General features: G+C 35.7%; 1 long non-coding RNA gene across 2 annotated transcripts; it reads left to right on the top strand.

The window, feature by feature from the left end:
- The first annotated feature begins 1,238 nt into the window (after window positions 1-1,238).
- Window positions 1,239-2,692, top strand: LOC107472500 (uncharacterized). 2 transcript variants are annotated; one of them, XR_008006634.1, is made up of 4 exons: window positions 1,239-1,711; window positions 1,777-1,839; window positions 1,978-2,258; window positions 2,483-2,692. It is a non-coding gene; the product is annotated as an uncharacterized LOC107472500 (long non-coding RNA). The 2 variants fall into 2 exon arrangements; XR_008006633.1 differs by having other exon boundaries at window positions 1,984-2,258; window positions 2,483-2,691.
- The last annotated feature ends 17,433 nt before the right edge of the window (window positions 2,693-20,125 follow it).

Below are 20,125 nucleotides of genomic sequence, written 5' to 3'. Positions count from 1 at the left end.
ATAAAAACACAAACCATAAACTCTAAACACTAAACCATAAACCCTAAACTATAAACCATAAACCCAAAACCCAAAACCCTAAACCCTAAACACCACCCCACAAACACAAAACCTTAAACCACAAACCCTAAACCATAAACCCTAAGGCCTAAACCCTAAACCCCAACCCATAAACACCAAACCCTAAACCCTAAACCCGAAACCATAAACCCTAAACTTTAAATCCTAAACCACAAACTCTAAACCCTAAACCCCAACCCATAAACACCAAACCCTAAAACAAAAATCCTAAACCCTAAACCCTAACCCATAAACACTAAACCCTAAAGGTAAACCCTAAACCCTAAACCTGAAATCCTGAACCATAAACCCAAAACTCAAAACCCTAAACTAGAACCCGTAAACACCAAACCCTAAATCCTAAACTCTAAATGCTAAACCATACACCATAAACCCTAAACCCAAACCCCAAAACCATAAACCCTAAAACCTAAACTTTAAACCCAAAACCCAAAACCCTAAACCCTTAACCATAGACCCTAAAACCAAAACACAAAACCCAAAACCCTAAACCCAAAACCTTTAACCCTAAACCCTAAACCCTAAACCACAATTCCTAGACCCTAAACACAACCCCACAAACACAAAACCCTAAAACACAAACCCTAAACACTAAACCCTAAACCATAAATCATAAGGTCTAAAGTCTAAACCCCAACCCACAAATTCTAAACCCTAAACCCCAAACCATAAACCTAAATCCCTAAACCATAAAACCTAAATCCTAAACCCTAACGCTGAACCCATAACACTAAACCCTGAACCCTAAATCAAAAACCCAAAACCATAAATCCTAAACCCTTAACCCTAAACCCTAAACCCCAAAACCAAAAACACTAAACCATAACCCATAACTTCCAAACACTACAAGAAAAATACCCATTCAGCCACACTTTTTTTAAGCTACATTTGAAAAGCGTAGCCTATTCATAGAATAGGCTACGCTTTTCTCTGTGTTGCCTTTTTATATGAGAAAAGGATACACAATTGTGGCATCATTTAAAAAGTGTAGCCTTAAGTATTTTAGAAATCACTTATAAAGCGTAGCCTTATCTAAATATATATGAATACACTTTTCTCATCTAAGGAAACGCTTTTAAAGAGTAGCTTATTTATTCTGTTTCAGGTGCGCTTTTAAAATGTCTCCTAATATAATCCTCAACAAACACTTACTAAAATCCCCCTCACTCACGCAGCAGTGCAGCACACACTCTCATCCTCACTCAACATACACAAACACGAAAGAGAGAAGAAATCAGAGGGAGAAGGAAAGGAAAGAAAGAGAGGACGACGCCGTCTAGGGCTCCGCCGCCGTCGCCGTTGTCGTCGAGCGCCAGTGAGAGAGAGAGCTCGAGGATGAGAGGAAACGCGATGGAGGAGAGAAAAAGGAGGTGCTTCGTCGCTGCTGAAACTCCACCACCACTGCTAGGGCTTGTTTCAGTCGCCGTTCTGCCACCGTCGGGCTTCTGTGCCCCCGCCGAGGAGCTCGAAGGGAGGAAGGATGGATGTATCGCCGCCTTTGTGCTCTGTCGCGGCGCTGCCGTCAACTGGAGCTCGCCGCTGAGCTGCTGCACCACCTCCAAGCCGTTGCGTCGCCGCTCATCTCTTCACTGTCACTGCTCAACACCATCGTCGTATCCTCTGTCACCAGGTAAGCATTCTCTGTTCTGCATCCTCTCTTTCTTGCTCATTCTCTAACTCGCTCTCACTTTGTAGTTCAAAGGTGTGTATGATTTTGATAGTGATGATGAACTGCAATGGCTAATTGAGATACAGAAGGTATGTATCAATTTTCAATTGGTTCTGTGAATTTTTGGGGGGTTTTGGGTTCTAATTTTAGGTTTTCTAATTTTGAGGGTTTCGCCTTTTGATTCTCAATTTGTTATGATTCCTTTCTGTGTTTGGCATAAACGGAAGCAATAGGTGCTGGAAATTTCATACGTGCATGCTAAACTAGGGAAATCATTCTGTAGGAAAGTGTCGATTTCTCTGCTTCTTTTCTTCCTTCTTAATACCTTTCATTGATTGTAATTATGTAGATTTCGATTTTCAATTTTGCAGTTTATCTCCTTTTGTTTTTCAGCAAATCGTTGATCAAACAATCAAGGAATCGGATCAATGTGATAAGGAGAAAGAGAAATTCAGCAAAGAAGTTTCTTAAGCAAGACGCCATTGATCTGCTTGCGAATCATTTACAGGTTGCTTACAATAGAGTAATTGATTTATTTTTTCTGCTTTTGTTTCATGAAATTTAGAAAACCTGTATGCATAAACTAGCGATTTTATTTTTTAATTGTAATTACTTTCGCATACAATTAGTAAACTACGTGTTTGATATATGAATTACTATAGTTGTTATTATACTGAGCTAGGACCAAATACAAAGTCTGAGTCTATTTTAACATTTTTAATCAATTTTCAGTATTGAAACTGTTCAAGTGGATTTGGCATGTTATCACACAAGGCTGTGCACCTGATTCAAGGCATAAACGAGCAAAAGGCAAGGTTTCTGATTCACAATGCTTAATTGCTCAGATAATTGTTGTTGCTGGATTAATTTCTTTATTTTGAAATATGAACTGGTTTCTAGTCTTCCACATAGTCCAGCTAAGAAAGCCTATGTTACTGATTAAAAACTAAGAACACTATTCCATTTAATTGTAGCGAAAGAGAGAAAATCCTAATGAACCAGGTTCACCAATTTTTACTATGTACTTATGTACTATCCCTTATTTACTATCCCTTATTTACTCTGTGATGTCCCTCATTAGGTTCATAGTATCTTTTGTAGCAGCAATGCCCTCTGGATCCCTTGCCACAACTAGGAAGGTATCAACTTGGCCTCCTTTCTCTCAGAGAATAAAGCAAACAGGTGCTTTTCATTAATATGTACCAAGTTTGTACCAGATTTTGTGGGCTTAACCCAAAAACTATATATTTCAAGTCTTTATGTTCATGGAAAACTTGATATACAACTCTAAACTGAAATGCTAATGAAGTAGTATGTTTCATCATTAGAACATGCATATCTATTATCTCATTGTTTCCATCTTAAATAGTAGTTTGTTATTCTTTCTTAAACAAGTTTTAAGATCACTTTTCACATTGTATTATCCTTAAACCATGAGAACAGCAATCCCATTGTATTTGGTGTTCTGAATTATTTGACTGATGTCAACTACATAACAAGCCCATGATTCGTTTTTTACCCCCCTCTTAACTGTGGCTTTGTGTAAAAATGAAAATATAATTATAGTTTGTACAAAATCTAAGTTTTATTCTATCTAAAGCTTTTTCTTTATGCTCCCTTTGCTGGATGCCGATCTGTTATAAATTATGGTTTTTTGTCCTGCGTTATTGTGCTAAGTTGAAGTCACGATTAGGATAGAAAAATGAATATTTTCTTGGATTAGTACCTGAGATGTGTTTATTTACAGATTATTGACTGAAGATCCTAACCAAAGACTTGGAGCTAGAGGTGCATCAGAGGTGATTTAATTTCTTATTAGCATACAGATGCTTGTTCCCCATTTTTATGATCATATTTCATTTTACTTGCACTTCAAACGTCACATTGATAGATGCTTAATTATCCAGGTGAAAGAACATGTTTTCTTTAAGGATATAAATTGGGACACACTTGCTAGATAGAAGGTATGTAATGCTTCTCAAGTCATAATTAAGTACTGTTAATTTCATCACTTCAATGCAATATGCGTTTCAATTAAAATTATAATTATTCCCTAATATAATGAATTATATTTCATCACTTCAATGCAATGGTTTATGGTTTGGATTTGTCAGTTTTATTTTTCTGTTTCGACAGTTAAGTCTTTATTTGTCAGAGAGGTCTATTCAAGAGTCAGGATTATTCTGTGAACATATTGCATTATTTTCTGAATTGAAGAATCTTAGTCTCATCTATCTAATTGCTCATTTTGATTTTGAGAGGTCTATTTCCAAAGTCAGCAGATTTTTGTTTGTTATGAAGTAGTCTCTGACCTATTTTGGCACCTTATATATCATATTTGTTAGTCATTACTCATTATTATGTATTCTTGAAATGTTAGCTCCAACTCTTTTAAGTGTCTATAGCTTTTGAGAACCTTGTGTTTCTTTGGTGATAAATCGAGTTAAAATTAAGATTAAAAAATGACTATTATTGTGGTTTATTGGCTAAGATAGAGTGCTATTTAGAATCTTTACATGTATGGTTGACTAATGATTTTTATTAGAAGATACTTTTATTGGCTAAGTGATATTATGGTTTTGATATGGCTATGCTTACTTTAGTTTGAGATGTATAGATTTTTACAGTTAACTTCATTCTTGTACTTTTGGATCAATATTATAAATATATTTTGGTTAGAGATAATTTTTATTATATAAAGAAATTATTTAGTATAATTATGTATTATTTTTATTTTGTAATATTCAACTCATTTAAATAAATATGCAAAATTATTATATATGTAATCATATTAACTATTATGTTGTATTAATAATTATTAGATAATTATATATATACGCTTTACAAGTGATGCAATAGTGTTGAAAAGCGTAGTCTATTCTGGAAAAATAAAAGCTGAAAAGCGTAGCCTTTGGTCCTAGATATCATTACTTGAAAAGCGTAGCCTATTCTCAAAGGCCAAAAGCGTAGCCCTTGGTGCAGAAAAGCGTAGCCTTTGAGAATAGGCAACGGCCGAATAGGAATCACTCCAAAAAGCGTAGCCGTAGCCTAAGGCATCATTTTTTTTCACTTTTGGCTACACTTTTCAAGTGTACCTGAATGGGTGTTTTTCTTGTAGTGAAACCTTAAACCCTAAACCCTAAATTCTAACCCATAAACCCTAAACCCTGCCCCCTAAACCCCAAATCCTAAACCTTACACCCTAACCCGTAAACACAAAACCGTAAACCCTAAACCCTAAAGAGTAAACCCTAAACCACAAACCCTAAACCCTACCACCTAAACCACAAACCCTACCCCCTAAACCCTAAACTCTAAACTCAAAAAACAAAATCCTAAATAATAAACCATAAAACCTGAACCCTAAACCGTAAACCCTAAACCATAAACCATAAACTCTAACCCCGAAACCCAAAACCCAAAATCATAAACCATAAACCCTACCCCCTATACCCCAAACCCTACCCCCTAAACCCTAAACCCTATACTCAAAACCCAAAACCCTAAATAATAAACCATAAATCCTAAACCATAAAACCTAAACCATAAACCGTAAACCCTAAACCCGAAACCCTAAACTCAAAATGATAAACCATAAACCCTAAACCCAAAACCATAAAACCTAATCCCTAAACGATGAACCCTAAACCCTAAACCATGAACCCTAAACAATAAACCAAAAACCCAAAACTGTAAATCCTAAACACCATCTTACAAACACAAAACCATAAACCATAAACCACAAACCATAAACCCTAAACCACAAACCCTAAACCATAAACCCTAAGGCCTAAACCCTAAACCCCAACCCACAAACACCAAACCCTAAACGCCAAACCCCAAACCCCAAACCATAAACCCTAAACCCTAAACCATAAACCTTAAACCATAAATCCTAAACCCTAAACCATACAACCTAAGCCGTAAACCATAAACCCTAAACCCAAGACCCAAAACCTTAAACCATAAACCATAAACCATAGACCCTAAACCCCAAACCATAAACCATAAATCATAAACCGTAAATCCTACACCATATAACATAAACCCTAGACCGTAAACCCTAAACCCAAAACCCTAAACCATAAACTATATACCATTAACCATAAACCATAAACCCTAAACCCTATACCCTAAACCCTAAACCCTATACCCTAAACCCTAAACCATAAACCCTAAATCCTAAACCATAAAACCTAAACCCTAATGACCAAACCACAAACAACAAACCCTAAGCCCTACACCCTCGATCATAAACTATAAACCCTAACCAAAAATCCTTAACCTTAAACCCTAAATCCTAAACCATAAAGCCTAAACCGTAAACCCTAAACCCTAAACCCTAAAACATAAATCCTAAACAGTAATCCATAAACCACAAACCCTAAACCATAAACCATAAACCTTAAACCATAAACCATAAAACCTAAACCCTAAACCATAAACCCTAAACCCAAACCCTAAACCACAAACCCAAACCCTAAATAATAAAAACTAAACCCTAAACCATAAACCCTAAACCCTAAAGCCCAAACCCTAAAACATAAACAATAAAACCTAAACACTAAATCCTAAACCACAAACCCCAAACCCCAAAACCCTAAACCCTAAACCATAAGCCCTAAAACAAAACCCTAAATCCCAAACCTTAAAACCCTAAACACCAAACCCCTAAACACTAAACCCTAAACCACAAACTACAAACCCTAAACCACAACCCCTTAATGCTAAAACCCATCCCACAAACACCAAACCCTAAAATACAAATCCTAAACACTAAATTCTAACCCCTAAATACTAAACCATAAACCCTGAGCCCTAAACCATAAACCCAAAACCATAAACCATAAATTCTAAACCCTAAACCATAAACCAAAATCCCAAAACCCTAAATCCTAAACACCATTCCACACACACAAAACCCTAAAACACAAACCCTAAATCCTAAACCCTAAACCACAAACCCTAAACCATAAACCCTAAGGCTTAAACCCTAAACCCTAACACACAAACACCAAACCCTAAACCCTAAACCCCAAACCCGAAACCACAAACCATAAACCCTTAACCCTAAACCTTAAATGCTAAATCATAAATCCTAAACCCTAAACCATACAACCAAAGTCGTAAACCATAAACCCTAAACCCAAGACCCAAAACCATAAACCATAAACCCTAAAATCCTAAACCCAAAACCTTTAACCCTAAACCCTAAACCCTAAACCCTAAACCACAATTCCTAGACCCTAAACACAACCCCACAAACACAAGACCCTAAAACACAAACCCTAAACACTAAACCCTAAACCATAAATCATAAGGCCTAAAGTCTAAACCCCAACCCACAAATTCTAAACCCTAAACCCCAAACCATAAACCTAAATCCCTAAACCATAAAACCTAAATCCTAAACCCTAACGCTGAACCCATAACACTAAACCCTGAACCCTAAATCAAAAGCCCAAAACCATAAATCCTAAACCCTTAACCCTAAACCCTAAACCCTAAAACCCAAAACACTAAACCCTAACCCATAAATTCCAAACCTTAAACCCTAAACCCTAAATCCTAACCCATAAACCCTAAACCCTACCCCCTAAACCCCAAATTCTAAACCTTACACCCTAACCCATAAACACAAAACCGTAAACCCTAAACCCTAAAGAGTAAACCCTAAACCACAAACCCTAAACCCTACCCCCTAAACCACAAACCCTACACCCTAAACCCTAAACTCTAAACTCAAAACACAAAATCCAAAATAATAAACCATAAAACCTAAACCCTAAACCGTAAACCCTAAACCCTAAACCGTAAACCCTAAACCTTAAACCCAAAACCCAAAATCATAAACCATAAACCCTACCCCCTATACCCCAAACCCTACCCCCTAAACCCTAAACCCTATACTCATAACCCAAAACCCTAAACAATAAACCATAAATCCTAAGCCATAAAACCTAAACCATAAACCGTAAATCCTAAACCCGAAACCCTAAACTCAAAATGATAAACCATAAACCCTAAACCCAAAACCATAAAACCTAATCCCTAAATGATGAACTCTAAACCCTAAACCATGAACCCTAAACCATAAACCAAAAACCCAAAACTGTAAATCCTAAACACCATCCCACAAACACAAAACCCTAAACCCTAAACCACAAACCATAAACCCTAAACCACAAACCCTAAACCATAAACCCTAAGGCCTAAACCCTAAACCCCAACCCACAAACACCAAACCCTAAACGCCAAACCCCAAACCCCAAACCCCAAACCATAAACCCTAAACCCTAAACCATAAACCTTAAACCATAAATCCTAAACCCTAAACCATAAAACCTAAGCCGTAAACCATAAACCCTAAACACAAGACCCAAAACCATAAACCATAAACCATAAACCATAGACCCTGAACCCCAAACCATAAACCATAAATCATAAACCGTAAATCCTACACCATATAACATAAACCCTAGACCGTAAACCCTAAACCCAAAACCCTAAACCATAAACCATATACCATAAACCATAAACCATAAACCCTAAACCCTATACCCTAAACCCTAAACCCTAAGCCAAAAACCCTAAACCATAAACCCTAAATCCTAAACCATAAACCCTAAACCCTAATGACCAAACCACAAACAACAAACCCTAAGCCCTACACCCTCGATCATAAACTATAAACCCTAACCAAAAATCCTTAACCTTAAACCCTAAACCCTAAACCCTAAACCCTAAACCCTAAACCATAAACCCTAAACCCTAAAACATAAATCCTAAACAGTAATCCATAAACCAGAAACCCTAAACCGTAAATCATAAACCGTAAATCCTACACCATATAACATAAACCCTAGACCGTAAACCCTAAACCCAAAACCCTAAACCATAAACTATAAACCATAAACCATAAAACAAAACCCTAAACCCCAAACCCTAAAACCCTAAACCCTAAACTCCTAAATAGTAAACCCTAAACCACAAACTACAAGCCCTAAACCATAAACCCTTAATGCTAAAACCCATCCCACAAACACCAAACCCTAAAATACAAATCCTAAACACTAAATTCTAACCCCTAAATACTAAACCCTAAACCCTGAGCCCTAAACCATAAACCCAAAACCATAAACCATAAATCCTAAACCCTAAACCATAAACCAAAATCCCAAAACCCTAAATCCTAAACACCATTCCACAAACACAAAACCCTAAAACACAAACCCTAAATCCTAAACCCTAAACCACAAACCCTAAACAATAAACCCTAAGGCTTAAACCCTAAACACTAACACACAAACACCAAACCCTAAACCCTAAACCCCAAACCTAAAACCCCAAACCATAAACCCTTAACCCTAAACCTTAAATCCTAAATCATAAATCCTAAACCCTAAACCATACAACCTAAGCCGTAAACCATAAACCCTAAACCCAAGACCCAAAACCATAAACCATAAACCATAAACCATACACCCGAAACTCCAAACTATAAACCATAAACCATAAACCCTAAATCCTACACCATATAACATAAACCCTAGACCGTAAACCCTAAACCCAAAACCCCAAACCATAAACTATATACCCTAAACCATAAACCCTAAACCCTAAACCCTATACCATATACCCTAAACCCTCAGCCAAAAACCCTAAACCATAAACCCTAAACCCTAAACCATAAACCCAAACCCTAAACCATAAACCCTAAACCAAAATTCCTAAATCCTAAACCCTAAACCATAAACCATAAACCCTAATCCCTAAACCCCAAACCCTACACCATAAATCCTAAATAGTAATCCATAAACCACAAACCCTAAACCTAAACCCTAAACCATAAACTCTAAACCAAAACCCTAAACCACAAATCCAAACCCTAAATAATAAAACCTAAACCATAAACCATAAACCCTAAACCCTAAACCCCAAACCCTAAAACATAAACAATAAAACCTAAACCCTAAATACTAAACCCCAAACCCCAAACCCTAAACCCTAAACCCTAAACCACAAACTACAAACCCTAAACCACAAACCCTTAATGCTAAAACCCAGCCCACAAACACCAAACCCTAAAATACAAATCCTTAACACTAAATTCTATCCCCTAAATACTAAACCCTAAACCCTGAGCCCTAAACCATAAACCCAAAACCATAAACCATAAATCCTAAACCCTAAACCCTAAACCATAAACCATAACCCATAAATCCTAAACCCTAAACCCTAAACCATAAAAACTAATCCATAAACCACAAACCCTAAACCAATAACCATAAACCTTAAACCATAAACCCAAAACCCAAAATCCTAAACCCTAAACATCACCGCACAAACACAAAATCCTAAAACACAAACCTTAAACCCTAAACCTTAATCCCTTAAACCCTAAGGCTTAAACCCTAAACCCTAAACCTTAAACCCTAAACCATAAATCCTAAACACTAAACCATAAAACTACAAACCCTAAACTCTAAACCATAAACCCTAAACTATAAATCCTAAACCCTAAACCATAAACCCTAAACCTTAAACCCTAAACCACAAACGCTAAACCCTAAACCCTAACCCATAAACACCAAACCCTAAAACACAAATCCTAAACCCTAAACCCTAACCCATAAACACTAAACCCTAAAGGTAAACCCAAAACCGTAAACCTGAAAACCTGAACCATAAACCCAAAACCCAAAACCCTAAACCATAACCCGTAAACACCAAACCCTAAATGCTAAACCATACACCATAAACCCTAAACCCAAACCCCAAAACCATAAACGCTAAACCCTAAACCCAAACCCCAAAACCATAAACGCTAAACCATAAACCTTAAACCCAAAACCCAAAACCCTAAACCCTAAACCCTAAACCGTAGACCCTAAACCCAAAACCCAAAACCCAAAACTCTAAACCCAAAACATTAAACCCTAAACCCTAAACACTAAACCCTAAACCACAAGCCCTAAACCCTAAACACAACCCCAAAAACACTAAACCCTAAACACTAAACCCTAAACCATAAATCATAAGGCCTAAACTCTAAACCCAAACCCACAAATTCTACACCCTAAATCCCAAACCATAAACCTAAATCCCTAAACCATAAAACCTAAACCCTAAACCTGAACCCATAAAACTAAACCTTGAACCCTAAATCAAAAACCCAAAACCATAAATCTTAAACCCTTAACCCAAAGCCCTAAACCCTAAAACCCAAAACCCTAAACCCTAACCCATAAATTCCAAACCTTAAACCCTAAACCCTAAACCCTAAACCATAAACCAAAAACCCTACCCCCTAAACCTCAAATCCTAAACCATACACTCTAACCTGTAAACACAAAACCCTAAAACCTAAACCGTAAATCATAAACCCTAAACCACAAACCCTAAACCCTACCCCCTAAACCAGAAACCCTACCCCCTAAACCTTAAACTTTAAACTCAAAACCCAAAACCCTAAATAATAAACCATAAAGCCTAAACCCTAAATCGTAAACCCTAAACCCTAAACCATAAACTCTAAACCCTAAACCCAAAACCCTAAATCATAAACGATAAACCCTACCCCCTAAACCCCAAACCCTACCCCCTAAACCCTAAACCTATACTCAAAACCCAAAACCCTAAACAATAAACCATAAATCCTAAACACAAAAACCTAAACCATAAACCGTAAACCCTAAAGCCTAAAACCTAAACTCAAAATGATAAACCATAAACCCTAAACCCTAAACCATAAAACTTAATCCCTGAACAATGAATCCTAAATCCTAAACCATAAACCCTACACCATAAACCAAAAACCCAAAACCCTAAATCCTAAACACCATCCCATAAACACAAAATCCTAAAACACAAACCCTAAACCATAAATCATAAACCCTAAACCATAAACCCTAAGGCCTAAACCCTAAACCCCAATCCACAAACACCAAACCCTAAACCCTAAACCCCAAACCCCAACCCCCAAACAATAAACCCTAAACCCTAAACCTTAAACCCTAAACCATAAATCCTAAACCCTAAACCATACAACCTAAGCCGTAAACCATAAACCCTAAACCCAAGACACAAAACCCTAAACCATAAACCATAAACCATAGACCCTAAACCCCAAACCATAAACCATAAACCATAAACCCCAAATCCTCCAGCATATAACATAAACCCTAGACCATAAACCCTAAACCCAAAACCCTAAACCATAAACTATAAACCCTAAACCATAAACCCTAAACCCTAAACCCTATACCCTAAACCCTAAACCCTAAGCCAAAAACCCTAAACCATAAACCCTAAATCCTACACCATAAACCCTAAACCCTAAACACTAAACCACAAACAACAAACCCTAAGCCCTACACCCTAGATCATAAACTATAAACCCTGAACCAATAATCCTAAACCTTAAACCATAAACCCTAAACCCTAAACCATAAACCCTAAACCTTAAACCCTAAACCCTAAACCTTAAACCATAAATCCTAAACAGTAATCCATAAACCACAAACCCTAAACCATAAACCATAAACCTTAAACCATAAACCATAAAACCTAAACCCTAAACCATAAATCCTAAACCCAACCCAAAATCACAAACCCAAACCCTAAATAATAAACCCTAAACCATAAACCATAAACCCTAAACCCTAAACCCCAAACCATAAAACATGAACAATAAAACCTAAACCCTAAATCCTAAACCCCAAACCCCAAACCCCAAACCCTAAATGCTAAACCACAAAATACAAACCATAAACCACAAACCCTTAATGCTAAAACCCAGCCCACGGACACCAAACCCTAAAATACAAATCCTAAACGCTAAATTCTAACCCCTAAATACTAAACCCTAAACCCTGAGCCCTAGACTATAAACCCAAAACCATAAACCATAAATCCTAAACCCTTAACCCTAAACCATAAACCATAACCCATAAATCCTAAACACTAAACCATAAACCTAAACCCTAAACCCTAAACCCAAAACCCTAAAGCAAAAACCATAAACCCTAAACCCTAAACCCTAAATTCCAAACCCTAAAGCCAAAACACAAAACCCAAAAGCCGAAACGAAAAACCCTAAACCCTAAACACCACCCCACAAACACAAAACTCTAAAACACAATCCCTAATCCCAAAACCACAAACCCTAAACACTTAACCCTAGGGCCTAACCCCTAAACCCCAATCCATAAACCCAAAACCCAAAACCCTAAACCCTAACCTGTAAACACCAAACCCTAAACCCTAAACCCTAAACCCTACACCATAAACCCTAAACCCAAAACCCAAAACCATAAACCCTAAACCCAAAACCTTAAACCCTAAACCCTAAACCCGAAAGCACAGGCCCTAAACCCTAAATAGAACCCCACAAACACAAAACCCTAAACACAAAACCCACAAACACGCTACAAGAAAAAACAATATTTGTAACAAAAAATTGTTACAAAAAATTGGAATTTTGAAACAAAAGGATTTTGTAACAAAAAAAGGGATGTTGTAGTATATCCCAATTCAAAAATTTTTTGTAACGAAAAATGAAACTGTTACAATTCAAAGTAATATTTTGTAACAAATTTTTTTAATACCAAAACCAAAATTTGTTACGAATGTGGTAACACTTTTTTACCTTTAAAATATTTTTTGTAATAATTTAGATTTTTGTGTAATAATATTTTGTTACAAAATACTACTTACTTTTGTAACATTTTTTATTATTTTAGTTACAAAAATAGAAAGTTAATTTTATAATATTTAATTAAATAATTGGTATATCAATTAATTTTCTAATCCCACTAACTCAACATTTATATGATATATAATCATATAGATAATTAAAATATCTTACATGTCATTAAGATTCTTTTACAATAAAATAAGTTCTACAAATTCAACTAAACACAACTTTCTCCTAACATAAAATTCTATCATATGGAATTTATAATCCTTGACTCTTCTAGCATATTTCAGTCAATATAAAGTCTAGCATGTTCGCATCAATTTTGTACCCCTGCAAATATAAACAATGAAAACCAAAATTAAAAAATAACACATAACACTATCTTCATCCGAGTAAAAATTTAGAACTTACAAGTTAAAATTAACTAATTCCTTAAGAACATATCCTCATAGTTCAAAACTAGCCAATCAAGAATGTAAATTTTCAAGAATTGACAATTCAATATATAAACTTGAGCCAACTAATCACATTTCAATCACAACTTAGTGAACAAATTCATTAAATTTACATAAGTATCAATTGTCAAACGATCATTACAAAACACAATTTTGACCAAAATCTTCATAACAAATATACTTGACTTTTTTTATGCTTTTACACTCATAAATTCCATAATGAGGTTTATGTCAAAACAAAAGATAAGAACATAGAGAAGCACCTGAATAGAGTTTCTGTTATTGCAGCATAGTGATGCAAAGAAAGTTTGGAAATAGAGAATGGCGACTATAGAAAATCAAGCAAGGTTCAGAGCAATCAACAATTGGCAATGCATTCATAAAGAATGGAAGCTGCAGAAAATTAAGCAAGGTTCAGAGCAATTAGCAATTAGCAATGCATTCATAAAGAATTGCTAATTTTGCCTTGTATTTGTTATTTTGCAGTAAATACAAGGCAATTAGCAATGCATTCATGAAAGATAACACAAGGCAATTAGCTGTCACAAGAAAGATAACACATTCTTTTCTTGATAATTAAGACTTCTTAAGAAACTGTGAACTAATCTGTCATACAGATTAAAAATACTGTTTTTCCATAACATGAGCTAAACCTCATATCTAGCAAGAAAATTAGTGCAACCATAACATTACACTTAACAATATCAAATTTGATCATCATTTCTTGAATCAAAGATAGGTGGAAGTTTAGAACTCACATTCATGTCATAGAATCAAAACAAATAAGCTATTGCCACCCACTAGTGCTCTCCTAAGTCCAACAGTACAATGCACATAAGCTCCTCCTTTTCCCTCTGAGATTGCCCATTCCAATGATGAGACTGCTTTAGGTAGAATATTTCACAAGGAGTTTGGATCAAAGTCTATTACCTAATAAAATAGATTTATAAAATATATCAAGCTATAAATTATAATCCAGTCTCAGAAAGCAAGCAAAGCATTTAACAAACTCACAACTTTTTCAGAAAAAGGTTTTCTAATACATTTAAAGTGCAATATTGCAATGCAATTGCACCAAAAGTATATGGATCCTTAACTTAACCATACATTGTATTAACCAGATAGGAAAAATTAAAATTTCTATATCAAGACACCGCCATTAAGCAAGATAAGTTGGCATTGTTGTATATATTTTCATAAAATTCAGAATGGGAGTCTATTTTCTCAACAAATTTGACTGAAATGCAGGCTTGTAGCTTTCTTACTTACCGGCCTCCTCATATGTCGAACATCAAGTTCGTGACACCTCCTTGTTATCGACTTCATGTCTATTCCCCAATATTCTAGTGACCATTCAATCTAGTGACCAAAGTTATTGATAATATAACCAAAATTTATGCAAATATAACCATTAAACCTTAATTCCACAATTAAATCAAGAAATCAACATAACTAGGAATTCAAGTAATTAGTCACTTTCAAATAATTAAATCATTATTCGAAAATCACAGCCTCAAACCAAAATCAGTCTCAATACCACATCAATCACATTTTCACAACCTCAATCCAAGCTTAATTCCACCAATTAATCTCTCACAACAACAAAACCAGTCACATCCACAATAATAATCTAAACTTAATAACATTACGATTATTAATATATATATTTGCAATTATCTACTATACTTTTTGGAGATTCTTAAATTTAAATCAATGACTTTATAATAATATCCCCTACCTCAAAGTGTCGAGACCCACAGAATTCGAAACTGCAACAACCGTAACGATGAATCTGGCCCGGTTTAGGTAGTGTTTCTCCAGCGACATTGTGCTCCGGTGAAGGCTGAATAGAGGACATGGACGAGCAGGTACCAGTGTGAGTTGCAGCAGAACCAAAACGGCAATTCCAACAAGCTCAAACGACCTTCTCCAGCAACCGCAGCGACAACGTTGAAGGCTTCCCACGATGGCATCACGAGCGGCTCTGTGCATCACGTCTCTTCCTCTCCCCTCTGTCCAACGGCTACGGCAACGGTTGTGGCTACAAAGACAAGCCCTGGCAGTGGTGGTTGAAACTCCAATAGCAGCAAACAGTCCTCCTCCTTCGCGTTCTGCTCTCTATGTGAGCTCGTCTTCCTTTGAAATTCGAACGACGACGGCAACGGCTTCTCGTCAACGACGATCGTGAGACGCGGCAGGACAGCAGCAGTAGCGGCGATGAAGGTGGCAGGCGCAACGCTCCCTCTCTAACCCACGAGCTCTCTCTTCCCTCTTAGTGTCTCGACAGCATCTGCAGGGCGCAGCGACGACGAGGGCGAGGGCGAGGGCCACCAGTGGCGGCGCATATCCTTCGTCCCTTCTCTTTTCTTCTCCCGTTCTCTCCTTCCTTTCTTGCTGTGTGTGTGGGTATTTTACTGGAAAAGGGGAATTAGGAGAATTTGGGGGTGCACTTATGGTTTTTTGCTGCTTTCCCTCTTTACTTTTAACATTTAGTAACTTGGTGTCTAAGATTTTTTTTCTTTTATATTTAATTATTGTTTTTTGTAAATATAATTTAATTAAATTTTTTTACGTTTTCACAAATTAATTTTTAGTTAACATTAAAAATTTGATTATGAATAAAAATTATATATTAATTTTTTAAAAAATAAAAATAATGCTTATAATTTTTAAAAATTAATGAATACAAACAACATGTAAAAAAAATTAATTTTTGAAACAAAATAAAATTATTCTAAAAAAATTATATAAACAAATTTTTTTACCCACAGTGTTTAACATTTTAAAAAAATGTTATAAAATATACTTACATTTTGTGACCGACAAATAACTTGTTACAAACAATGTTAAATTTTGAAACAAATTAATTTTTTGTTACAAAATAATTAGAGTTTTTGAAACAAAAAAATATTTAGTTACCAAACAATTGGAGTTTTTGAAACAAAAAGATATTTTGTTACAAAATATAACTTTTTGCAACTTCTTTTTTTTGTTACAAAATATTATAATATTTCATAACAAAACAACAGGTCATTACAAAGACTAACATAATTTACAAAAGTTAGGTTGTTACAAAATATTAGCAAGTTTAGTAACAACTTATTATGTTGTTACAAAAAATTATTCTTCTGTAACAATCACAAATTATTATTACAAAAAAATAATTTTTTTTGTAACAATTTTAAATATGATACAAAATTTGTTACAAATGTTCCATTTTCTTGTGGTGACACTAAACCCTAATCCACAAATGCTAAACCATAAATCCTAAGGCCTAAACTCTAAACCCCAACCCATAAATTCTAAACCCTAAACCCCAAACCATAAACCTAAATCCCTAAATCCTAAAACCCTAAACCCTAAACCCTAACACCTAATTCCAAACCCTAAATCATAAACCCTAAACCCTACCGCAAAAATCCAAAATCCTAAACCCTAAACCTTAACACGCAAACAACAAACCCTAAACCCTAAACTGTAAACCCTAAACCATAAACCTTAAACCCTGCCCCCTAAACCCCAAACTCTACCCCCTAAACCCTAAACCCTAAACTCAAAACCCAAAACCCTAAACAATAAACTATAAATCATAAACCATAAATCCTAAACCATAAACCGTAAACCCTAAATCCTAAACCCTAAACACAAAACCCTAAACCATAAACCATAAACCATAAACCCTAATACATAAAACCGAATCCCTAAACCACGAACCCTAAACCCAAAACCCTAAACCATAAACCATATACCCTAAACCATAAACCATAAACTCTAAACCCTAAACCCTAAACCTAAAACCCTAAACTATAAACCCTAAATCCTAAACTATAAACCCTAAACCTTAAACACTAAACCACAAACACCAAACCCTAAGCCCTAAACCCTAAACCATAAACCATAAACCCTAAACCATAAATCCTAAACGTTAAACCTTAAATCCTAAACCATAAACCCTAAACCCTAAAGCCTAAACCATAAACCCTAATCCATAAACCCTAAACCCTAAATCCTACACCATATAACCTAAACCGTAGACCCTAAACCCAAAACCCTCAACAATAAACCATATACCCAAAACCATAAACCATAAACCCTAAACCCTAAACCCTAAACACTAAACCCTAAACCCTAAACCTAAAACCCTAAACTATAAACCCTAAATCCTAAACCATAAACCCTAAACCATAACTCGTAAATTCCAAACCCTAAACCATAAACCATAAACTCTAAACCATAAACCCTAAACCCTACCCCAAAACCCCCAAATCCAAAACCCTAAACCCTAACCCGTAAACAACAAACGCTAAACCCTAAACCATAAACCCTAAAACATAAACCTTAAACCCTGCCCCCTAAACCACAAACCCTACCCCCTAAACCCTAAACCCTAAACTCAAAATGCAAAACCCTAAACAATAAACCATAAATCATAAACCATAGATCCTAAACCATAAACCATAAACCCTAAACCTTAAACCCTAAACACAAAACCCTAAACCATAAACCATAAACCCTAAACCCTAATACATAAAACCTAATCCCTAAACCACGAACCCTAAATCCTAAACTATAAACACTAAACCATAAACCAAAAACCTAAAACACTAAATCTTAAACACCACCCCACAACCACAAAACCCTGAAACCCAAACCACAAACCCTAAACCATAAACCCTAAGGCTTAAACCCTAAATCCCAACCCACAAACACCAAACCAAAACCCTAAACCCCAAGCCATAAACCCTAAACCCTAAACCTTAAACCCTAAACCATAGATCCTAAACCCTAAACCATATAACCTAAACCATAAACCATAAACCCTAAACTATAGACCCTAAACCTTAAACCATAAACCCAAAACCATAAGCCATGGACCCTAAACCCCAAACCCTAAATCATAAACCATAAACCCTAAATCTTACACCATATAACCTAAACCATAGACCATAAACCCAAAACCCTAAACCATAAACTATATACCCTAAACCATAAAACATAAACCCTAAACCCTAAACCCTAAACTCTGAACCCTAAACCTAAAACCTTAAACTATAAACCCTAAATCCTAAACCATAAATCCTAAACCATAAACACTAAACCACAAACACCAACCCGTAAGCCCTAAACCCTAAATCATAAACCATAAACCCTAAACCATAAATCCTAAACCATAAACCCTAAACGCTAAACCATAAACCCTAAAGCCTAAACCATAAACCATAAACCCTAAACCCTAAATCCTACAACACATAACCTAAACCTTAGACCCTAAACCAAAAACCCTAAACCATAAGCCCTAAACCCTAAACCATAAACCATAAATCCTAAACCCTAAACACTAAACCATAAACCCTAAACCCTAAACCCTAAACCTAAAACCATAAACTATAAATCCTAAATACTAAACCATAAACCCTAAACCCTAAATACTAAACCAAAACACCAAACCCTAAGCCCTAAACCCTAAACCATAAACCCTAAACCATAAATTCTAAACCTTAAACCCTAAACCCTAAATGATAAACCCTAAACCCTAAACCATAAACCCTAAACCATAAACCATAAACCCTAAACCATAAACCATAAAACCTAAACCCTAAACCATAAACCCTAAACCCAAACCCTAAACCAAAAACCCAAACCCTAAACAATAAAACCTAAACCATAAACCATAAACGCTAAATCCTAAACCCTAAACACAAAACACTAAACCATAAACCATAAACCCTAAACCCTGATACATAAAACCTAATCCCTAAACCACGAACCCTAAATCCTAAACCATAAACACTAAACCATAAACCAAAAACCTAAAACACTAAACCCTAGACACCAACCCACAACCACAAAACCCTGAAACCCAAACCACAAACCCTAAACCATAAACCCTAAGGCTTAAACCCTAAACCCTAACCCACAAACACCAAACCCTAAATCATAAACCCCAAACCATAAACCCTAAACCCTAAACCATAAACGCTAAATCATAAATCATAAACCCTAAACCATACAACCTAAACCATAAATCATAAACCCTAAACTATAGACCCTAAACCTTAAATCATAAACCCAAAACCATAAACCATGGACCCTAAACCCCAAACCTTAAACCATAAACCATAAACCCTAAATCCTACACCATATAACCTAAACCCTAGACCATAAAACATAAACCCTAATCCATAAAACATAAACCCTAAACCCTAAACCCTAAACTCT

This window comes from Arachis duranensis, chromosome 1, assembly GCF_000817695.3.
Source record: "Arachis duranensis cultivar V14167 chromosome 1, aradu.V14167.gnm2.J7QH, whole genome shotgun sequence".
NCBI classification, from domain to species: domain Eukaryota; kingdom Viridiplantae; phylum Streptophyta; class Magnoliopsida; order Fabales; family Fabaceae; genus Arachis; species Arachis duranensis.
The sequence above is the reverse complement of the archived record's forward strand: the minus strand, read 5'-3'. Positions and strand labels throughout refer to the sequence as shown.